This window comes from Nicotiana sylvestris, chromosome 8 (assembly GCF_000393655.2).
Source record: "Nicotiana sylvestris chromosome 8, ASM39365v2, whole genome shotgun sequence".
NCBI classification, from domain to species: Eukaryota; Viridiplantae; Streptophyta; class Magnoliopsida; order Solanales; family Solanaceae; genus Nicotiana; species Nicotiana sylvestris.
In genome coordinates, this window is record NC_091064.1 from 180,803,488 (window position 1) to 180,813,910 (window position 10,423).

Sequence of the window (10,423 nt, forward strand, 5' to 3'; positions counted from 1 at the left end):
TAACAATAATTAACACACAAGATCAAATATTGATTAAAATAAAATCACACAATTAAACAATAAAATGACAAAGCTACCAAAATTCATATTTTTGTGATTTTCATTCTTTTAAAAATAGGATATGGTTTAATTAATTCAAAAATACACAATTAAATCCTAAATATACATGCAACATGTATTTTGGTATTTTTCAATTAATTAAAACAAAATAAACATTCACAGACAAAAATAATTATCCAAAACATTACGCAAAATTCTCAAAATTGTACCCAAAGGCAATTTGTTTTATTTTTCAATTTCTTTTGGAGTAGTTTTCGTGAAACAAAAATCACGTGCTCACAATAACCTGTGAAGTAGACTAGCAATAGAAATAGTTCTAGAACATAACAAATAAGAGTACAAGAAAACAACTATGCGAGGCAGTAAATGATTACTAGAAGAAATCACGATAGTAAATTCATAACTTTCATGGTGTGAGAAATGCACTCAAGATATCAAATCGAATGGCACGACAACATCCTTCATGCATTTATCTCATCTTCACTAAATATATGAATGTAGGTCAAATCAATTGGCACGGCAACACCCTTCATGCATATATCTCTTCCTCACCGAGCATATGTATAATAGTACCAACCAGGTAAAAAAGTGCCAATAACAATACTGATAAAGTGGGAGACACACATGAAGCAATAACGAGCAACACAGTGCATATGGGACAGTAGCATAATAGATATAAGGTATAGAGGTAATGATAGCATTTAAGATAGAGGAATATAAACTTCACCTAACTATGATGGTAGAAGGCTTAGATGTAGATATAACATCCATGAAGGAAATCATGATATTTATAAGCTAAATAAATAGAAGGCATGAGTAACTAACATGGTAGAAGGCTTATATGAAAGTGCAACAAATGAGAAATGGCACAGATGTAGATATGACAAACAAGAAGGAAAGCATGATATTTGCAAGTTAAACAGATAGAAGGCATGGAAAACACAACAACAATTGAGATAGAAGACAAAAACAGAACAACAACGACAAGTCACATAGAAAATATAGGTGCAATAGTAACAACTCAAGATAAAGGCATGAATGTATACACAAGGAAAAGATATTACCACATAATGCATGTCTCTCGTCCTCGCCTACACGGAAACACCCTATGTGCCATGAACACATGATAATATAAAAATATGGTAATGTAAATGAAATGGCACGGCATCACCCTTCGTGCTTTTACTCTCATCCTCACATGACAATGTAAATAAAATGGCACGGCTCACCCTTCGTGCTTTTACTCTCGTCCTCACATGACAATGTAAATGTGATTATGATAATGTAAATGAATGGCACTGCATCACCCTTCGTGCTTTTACTCTTATCCTCACATGATAATATAAATGAAATGGCACGACATCATCTTTCGTGCTTTACACTCTTCCTCACATGATAATGTAAATGAAATAGATAATGTAAATGCAATAGCACGGCATCACCCTTAGTGCTTTACACTCTTCCTCACCATGCACAATTCTATTAATCACAAGCAAGGTAGGAAGCATGAATAACATCAAGGAAAGTGTTTAAGCGGATATTCCAAATGAACATCAATCACAGTTTCAAGCCAATAACAATTCAATAAACCTCAAGAACCTCATTGTACAAGTATTTCAGCAAGTCTCAAAATTTATCTTTAATTCAAGTATGGAATCCAATATCTCAAGAATAACAGTCGTAGCGATGTATTAGCGATTAAGCATAGTGATGACCGAATTTAACACATCAATAGTTTCACGAAAATCCGTCATATTTTAATCAAGTTATAATGAGCTAAATCTTGGTTTCTAGCATTTAATTTCATATTTTTAATTGTCTAGAAGTCAAGTAAGACATGAAACAAGAAGGCCACGTAATTCTACAAGGCATAATTAATCATATAATTAACCTCCAAGCATGATTAACTCTGGCACATGCATATACGCTCGTCACCTCATATATGAATCACCCCCGCATGTAGCAAGCAATGAAAATTAGTAGGGAAATTTTTTCCAAAAAAGTTAGGCAAGAAACTTACCTCAAACGAGCCAAATCGATACCTAAAAGCGCCATCCTTCTTAAATCATCCTCTGAACGGCTCGAAACTAGACAAAGCAGCTCAAAGGCATCAAATAATACCTAAGGAAACAATTCCAAATGATAAAGGTCGATTTTTTGATCAAAATCCCGAAGTCAACTAAAAAGTCAAACCTGGGCCCCAATCCCGAAACCCGACAAAACTCACAAAATCTAACAATATGAGTCCAACCATACTAGTTTCACTCAAATTTGACTCCAAATCGATGTCCAAAACTCAAAAATTCACTTTAGAAAAGTTTAGACAAAAACCCCTAATTTCTCTTTTGAAACCCTCGATCAAATGTCAAAAACGAAGATAAACTCATGATAAAAAATAAAAAATGAGTAGAGAACACTTACCTCAATCCACATGGTAAAAATTGCTAAATCGCCTTATCCGAGCTCTATAGCTCCAAATTTGTGAAAATAGCTTAAACCCTTGAAATAGAGTACTTTATATTCACTGGACAGAAATACCCTACGCGATCGCGGGACATTCTTCGTGATCGCGAAGAACAAACTCAACAGCCTCTCAAAATACCTTACCCGATCGCGTAATTACTCATGCGAAAGCGATGATTACCTTTATCTGAATTATGCGATCATAAAAAATACAATGCGAACATGAAGAAGAAACATCCACTGCCCAACTTAGTCCAAACCACTATGCGAACGAGTGAGTACTTGCGTGAATGTATTGCACACCCTGCAGCAACCTACGCGAATGCGTCTGAGGACTTGCGAATGCGTAGAAGAAGAAATATTCTGCTCCAATTTTCCCTTACGCGATCACACTTCTAAGTCCGTGATCGCGAAGAACCTTTTATGCACCAAACTTCAGCAGAAACCAGCAATGCGATATGAAGAAAAAATGGTCTGAAATCGATCTGAAATACGCCCGAGCCCCTCGGGACCACGTCCGAACATTCCAACAAGTCTTGTAACATAATCCAGACCTACCCGAGGCCTTAAATCACACATAATAACATCGAAACGATGAATCACATCTCAAATAAAAATCAGTCAACTTTGAACTTTCAACTTCCAACACTCGCACTGAAACATATCAAATCAACACGAAATGAACTCAAATTTTACACACCAGCCCCAAATGACATATCAAAGCTATTCCAAATCCCTGAAACCAAAATCCGAATCCGATATCCTCAAAGTCAACTTCCGGTCAAACTTGTGAACTTTCCTAACCTTCAAATTTCTAACTTTCGCCAATTAGTGTTGAATGCTTCTACAAATATTCAAATACAAATCCGGGCATATGCCATAGTTTAAAACACCATCCGGACCTAACGGAACCATCAAAACTCCAATTCGATGTCAAATGCTAAAAAGTCAAACTTGATAAATTCTTCCAACTTAAAGCTTCGAAGTGCATTCTTCCAAATCAATTCCGAATAACATAAAAACCAAAACCGACGATTCACACAAGTCATAATATATCATGTGGAGATACTCGCGCTCTCAAACTATCGAGCGAAGTGCAAATGCTCAAACGATCGAACCTTCCGGAAAAAGATACAGACTGTGCACGTAAATCGAGGAAGGCTAAACGGAGCTAGTCGAGGTTTCAAAACACAGAAATGAGGGATACAACTGAAAATGACCTATCGGGTCATCACAATATAAAAATTATATATTTATATGTTGGTTTGGTTCAGATTTTTTTAGTCAATATCAAACCAAGTCAAAGTTTCTAATCGGTTTGGTTTGACTTTTCAATTTGTTGCGATTTTCTGATTCGATATTAGCACCTCTAAGTGCAATCGTGCATGGATTGTCAAGATGGGATTTTGACTGAAAATGGCTGAAACAAATTGTGAGCGATGTAGATTTATTTGGATTTGAGAATGAAGTGGTGGACCATAAGTCGTTGGGAATAGGTTAATTTTAATGTTGACATAAGTGAAGAGGGAAATAGGGATGTGTGCCAATGATAAAATAGAAACAAAGGAGAAAATGACATAAGTTGTAAAATACAAGCAAATAGAAGTGAGTGATGGGGACAAGGATGTGAAATCAAATGGTTTGTGATGATAGAAAATGATTCACTTTAATTTTCCCACAATCCTCCACACTTTTTCTTAGTTTCTTCTTCGACTTTGAGGAAAAAAGAAAGGTATGAAATATACATGGTTGTAAACCAAATTCGCGAGAAATATTTGAGAAAAGTATTTTGTAGAAAAAAGTTTGCCAAAAAAAAAAAAGAATGTGTTTGAAGATTTTATGAGTGCTGGGGACGAGAGAAGATATTTTTTTATGGGAAGTCCCTCACTGTCATTCTGCATTGCAAAATTCTTTTGAGGATTTTTTTTTTTTAAAAAAATTGAGTTATAAATTTTTTCTTCCGAAAGTTCAAAAAGATTCTTACAAACAAACACACTTTTTTTTTGTCGCGAAAAAAAAATTTATAAAAGAAATTCAGTAAACACTAGAGTATCATCGTTGAGATTTGAGCTTCTACTATTTATGCGTATTAATTTTTGACGAAGAGGGTTCAATCTAGGCCGAATGGTTAACATTTCATCATTGGAATTAGCAAAATTAAGATTTAAATCACAGGAAAAAAGAAATTAAATCCCCGATCTGTTACTTTTTGAAAAATAAGGCTCTCAAAAAAAAGAATAACTAAATAGGCATTTGGACATGAATTCCGATTTTTTTTAAAAAAAATTTGGAATTACACTAAAATTTGAATTGAAGATGAAGTTGTGTTTGGTTATAATTTTTGCAACATATTTGGATGTCTTTTTTTTCAAAACCATGAAACATGATTTATACCCCCACAACTTGTAAAAAATATCAAAACCATCCCAATTTGATTATCCTACTTGAAATAAACAATCAAAATGCTACTGTTTAACTGTTATCATATTCTGCTTTACTGCAATACACATAAGATGCAAAATCAATATCACCTTTTCTTATTCTACTAACACACAGAGAAGGTGCAAAAGCAGGCATAGCCACATATTTCTCATAACCATATAATCAAACTTCTAGTAGGCAGAGTTCAAGTATCAACTAAGACTGATGTTTCACCATCAGTCGCCAAAGATGTATCTGCCAAACATGAAAAACTGATGGGGTCATTTTATAAATTTTAAAAATATAGAGTAATATAAAACTAAAAACTAGCAAATTCTTTTTTTCAATTGAAAAAATGGCAAGAACCAGTTTTTCAAATTTGAAAATGGATTTTCAAGTGAAAAAGGAAAAATTGGTAAGAATGGGATAACCAAACATTGTTTTCAAAAAAAATTGAAAAAAAAGAAAAAATTTGTATGTCCAAACGGGCTCTAAATGTAGAACAAACTCATAACCGTTTGGCCAAGTTTTTTCCTGGGCCAAAAGTGTTTTTTTTTTTTGCCCAAAGCACATATGGCCAAAAATTGTGGTGTTTGGCCAAGCTTTTAGAAGTAAAAAAAAAATATTTTTGAGGAGAAGCAGAAGTAGAAAAAAGTAACTTTTCTCCAAAAGCACTTTTATGATATAAACACTTTTGAGAAAAATACACTTATAATCAATTTTCAAAAGTTTAGCCAAACGCTAATTACTGCTCAAAATTGTTTTTCAAATTAATTAACCAAACACAAATTACTTCTCACTAAAACTACTCTTGAAAAAAAAACTTCTTAAAATAAATTGATTTTTGAAGCTTGGCCAAACAGTCTATCAGAGAGTTTTTTTTTCGATTCTGAGAGGTTACATATTTTTTAAGTAACTGCAAATCTAAACATAGAATAATTATTCATGCTCTAAGAAAACCAAATATTACTAACTACTAAAATCATCCAATTCTATGGAAATAGAATCTAAAATCTCAATAGTACCTTCATTTACCAGCTAACATTTGACTCCAAAATCAATATTTTCCACAGAAATACAAAAATAAAGATTAGGGAAACTTGTTTAGCCTAACAAACACATGTTATCTGAATCCTTTGGAAATAATCACTACTAAAAATCACCTGTTTACCGACGCAAATTACCGACGAAAGTCGGTCGGTAACAAGGCTTTACCGACGGAAGTCGGTCGGTAACAAAGTTTTACCGACGGAAGTCTGTCGGTAAGTGGTTGGTAGGTAAATACTTCCTCGGTAAAATATACTGACAGAATCCGTCGGTAACTTACCAACGGACCCCTTTGGAAAGCCATCGGTACATTTCTGACCAAATAATTTTACCTACCGACGGATATCCGTCGGTATATTATAAAATAATATAATATTAATAATATCAATACCGACGGATACCCGTCGGTAAATTAAAAATAATAATTTAATAATACCGACGAACACCATCGGTAAATTTAGAATTTTAATTTAGTAATATAAAAATTAAAAATATGAATAAATTCATATTCCGATGGCTATCCGTCGGTATTTTCAATAAAATTTGAAATTTTGGTTCAAGTCTACCGACGAACACCCTCGCTAATTAAGAATTCTGGATTGAAAATGAATAATTGTTCTGACGGACTCTGTTGGCAAATCCGTCGGTAAATCTGGTACATTTTTGGCATGCAATGCCTATTTTTTGTTGCACCACCTGCCAGCTAGAATATTACAATACAAATTGAGATGCAACCACAATAAAACTCAACTTAACAACAACAAAACTTTATAAACTATCCAAACATCCAAATTATCCCGTCAAACATCAAAATTATCCAACCAAACATTAAAATGTAACATTCAAAGTTAACATCCAACTAAACAACAATCCAACCAAACTAAAATCACTCATCTTTGGATTCCTCCTCATCCTCTTCATCATTTGTATTATTTCTATCACTTTCATCCTCTTCATAAATGTGGCTTTTTGGCGGAGAGCGGGGCAGGCCAATTAAGTGGTTCACTTGAGCCTTGAGGGAGTCGATGTCATTCCTAAGTGCGTCTCTAATCTTCTCTTCACGCTTTCTTTTTTCTCGTTCATCCGCATAGTTCCTAGAAAGTTGTTGAATCATTCGCCGCATCTCCTCAAGGTCCTCATTTTGCACGGTGGCGGATGTCCCAATACCTTATTATCCACAAAAGAGAAGTGGAAAAAATACACGAAGAGTTAGAATTGAATAATTCGGCACCTAACTTCATAAACTTCAACTAAGGAACATCGACTACTATACATACCATGAAGTAGAAAACTTCGGCTAAATTTTGAGCAACATATTACTTTCACAAGATATAGGGATATTCTTAATATGTGAGGCCTTTTAAGGAAAATTGTGCAGACTTTGCCCAAATTAAAACGGACAATATTACGGATCTTTGAAGTTAGTCCTCAAAGTTAAATGTACTTTATACCGCTTCTCTTATATTGCCATAGTTTTTCTTTAATATTCTAATAACTTCAGCAATTATTAGAGTGACTGATCCTTTTTTATTATCTTAACTAATAAAATAGAGTAAATTCCACAATACTTGTGGACAAAAACCTCATCACAAGTCAAGAATTTAGTGCCGAAAAGTAGGCATTTAAATGTTAGTTTAAAAAGGCCATCAAAGGTTAGCTACCTAACGTAAAATATTATGCCAATTAAATGCAACTACTCTAATTCCCTCAACTTTAAGGTCAAGACTAGATCAGAAAATTTGGCACAAGTTTTGAATCAGTTTTCTAGGAGATAGAATCAGATTTCCAAAAATCGTGACACTTGCAAAACTAGAATATAAGGAAACTTTTTTCTGAGATCATACATACATACATACATACATACATACATACATACATACATACATACATACATACATACATACATACATACATACATACATACATACATACATACATACATACATACATACATACATACATACATACATACATACATACATACATACATACATACATACATACATACATACATACATACATACATACATACATACATACATACATACATACATACATACATACATACATACATACATACATACATACATACATACATACATAGTATCCAACCAAAAAGTAGCAACAACACAAAATGTGGTGGTGCAGGCAATGGTGGAAGTATCAATGGCAAAAGTAACAAAATTAGCCTGAAACGGCCCCAAAAATAGCCCCCGAAACACAGCTAACAAAAAGAAGAGCTTATTAACCAAAAAGTATATACCTTGTAGTCCACACGCGAGGGGATGATAATTGCGCTAGGAGGAAAGGCCGTATGCTCTACCCTTATACACGCCTCCAACCACGTTCATCTCTTAAACCCCGCCGATTAGGAAGATTCCTATCGTACATCCACATACGATGTTCCATCTACATATACAAACAACAAATTTATTATTATTACTCATTTAATAAAGAAACATAGTTATTCTAAGCTAAATAGAAGATTGTTGATTAGATTTATCATGTCATGGTTGTAAAGTAAAGGGAAAAAGGATATGATCCAAATTAAGTTCATGAGACAAATTAATTATCCATACGGAGTATAGATATCACTGGATAAATATTTCATAGACAATTCACATTACTCATAGAAACCAGAAAAAAAAATATTAGTGGTCTTCAAGAACCAACCTCGGTCCACAACACGTCGCAAGAGATGAGACCCTCGAATTGCTTCTAGGAAGTGCCCCCTGGGATTCCAACTCGCTAATAATTCCTTGAACAACCTGTATTTCTACAAATAAAAAGAAAATGAAGTAAATTAGACACAAACAAAAAATAAGCTGAATACTCTTGAAAAAACAAGGATTATTAGCCTTGCAAAATGTAGTTGCAATTATTAGAAACCATAAAAACATTGGAACCGTGAACAATTAAAAGGGTAAAAAGAACCAAAGAAACTACTAGCATTTTCTTTATTTGTTTATTCTGCATTAGCATATCTAGTTAATCAAATTAGAGTTCTCTCATATCTTAGAATACGATGCTAAAAAGATGCTTAAGTGTAATTTGGGAGGGTTGGAGAAAGCCAGACTGTTTGATTTAAGAGCGTTATCAACTTAAATAAATCATGACTAAAATTATCATAAATATTAGTAGCAGATGGAATATAACTTCCATATATGCATATACAACATACATTCAAGAGTGAAATATTTATAATCAACATACATTCAAGAAAAAGAAGAAGCTTGTTCAACCTTTTGCTAGGATGAAACTTGACTTCAAGGATTAAGCTGCATAAAATAGAGTAGCTTACTCTAAACAACCTTATAAGTTTACTCTATACAACCTTAAGATCACTTCTGACCTCAAACCACCCCCAAAAACGACCTCAATGACCAACGATGGAAGAAACCTTACCGGATATGGAGAGGAGTCTGAGTGCCGACGATGGACGCTGGATTGCCGACGACGACGACGACGATGGCCGCTTGGATTGAGTGCCGACGAAGCCGGTGAAGCGGGGATTTGCCCTAGTAGCAGTGAGGCGTAGAAAGAGAATTGAGCAAAAAATCTAAGTTGGGGCTTTTGCTGAGAAAGGCGCGTTTAATGGTAGGGAAAAAAAATAAAGTTAAAAAACTTGTATTTTAACTTATAACCTTTCGTCCTTATTTGTTAACCAAATTAATTAGCAAACATGTAACTATATAAACCAAAATTAATGACCCATAATTTTGTTGTAATTATTAATTTATAAGCTAATTAATTATTACTGATACACTTCTACGTATTATAACTATCAATTTACAATGTAATCGAATATAACATTATTTAAGGATACTAGCTAATTAATTATTAATATTAATTAACGTGCAACTAATATATTTCTACTTACTTTAGTTATCAATTTAAGATAATTAAATAATCACCAAGATTTTTCACGTATACCACTAATAAACTTCTATTTAGTGTATAATTAACAATGTATAGGCTAGTGAATCGCTAACATTACTTAAGCATATATCCTTAGTGCGTACACACTTCTACTTAGTGTAATTGTCAATATCTGATAATAGGTGAATTGGACTATAATTAGGCCCTAAAGAACCACCTTCTTGTATAGTTTTTATGGTAAAAAGTGATAACAAAATGCTCTGATTAGTGCTTTTCATGCGTTGCAGGCTATATACAATAAAAGAAGTCTATGGAGTACTTTTGGGATCAATTACGGAGAAAAAGAGGCCAATCGTACAATATCCGCTAAGTGCACCACGCGAAGGCAGCAAAACCAGAACTGGAGATGGACTGCCGCGGTCCCGGCGTAACCGCGGTCGGACCGCGGCAGAAGGCTGTTGCGGATTCTGAAAGGCTAGTTGGTCGCGGTCCTGGCGTAACCGCGGTAGGACCGCGATAGGAAGCGGAAAATTGAGGGACTGAAGTGCAAAAA

General features: G+C 34.1%; 1 long non-coding RNA gene across 1 annotated transcript; it reads right to left on the reverse strand.

The window, feature by feature from the left end:
- Window positions 1-6,590: 6,590 nt before the first annotated feature.
- Window positions 6,591-9,590, reverse strand: LOC104240655 (uncharacterized). The gene is made up of 4 exons (XR_011401621.1): window positions 9,397-9,590; window positions 8,665-8,767; window positions 8,255-8,400; window positions 6,591-7,158 (listed from the first exon to the last, which is right to left on the reverse strand). It is a non-coding gene; the product is annotated as an uncharacterized lncRNA (long non-coding RNA).
- Window positions 9,591-10,423: the final 833 nt, after the last annotated feature.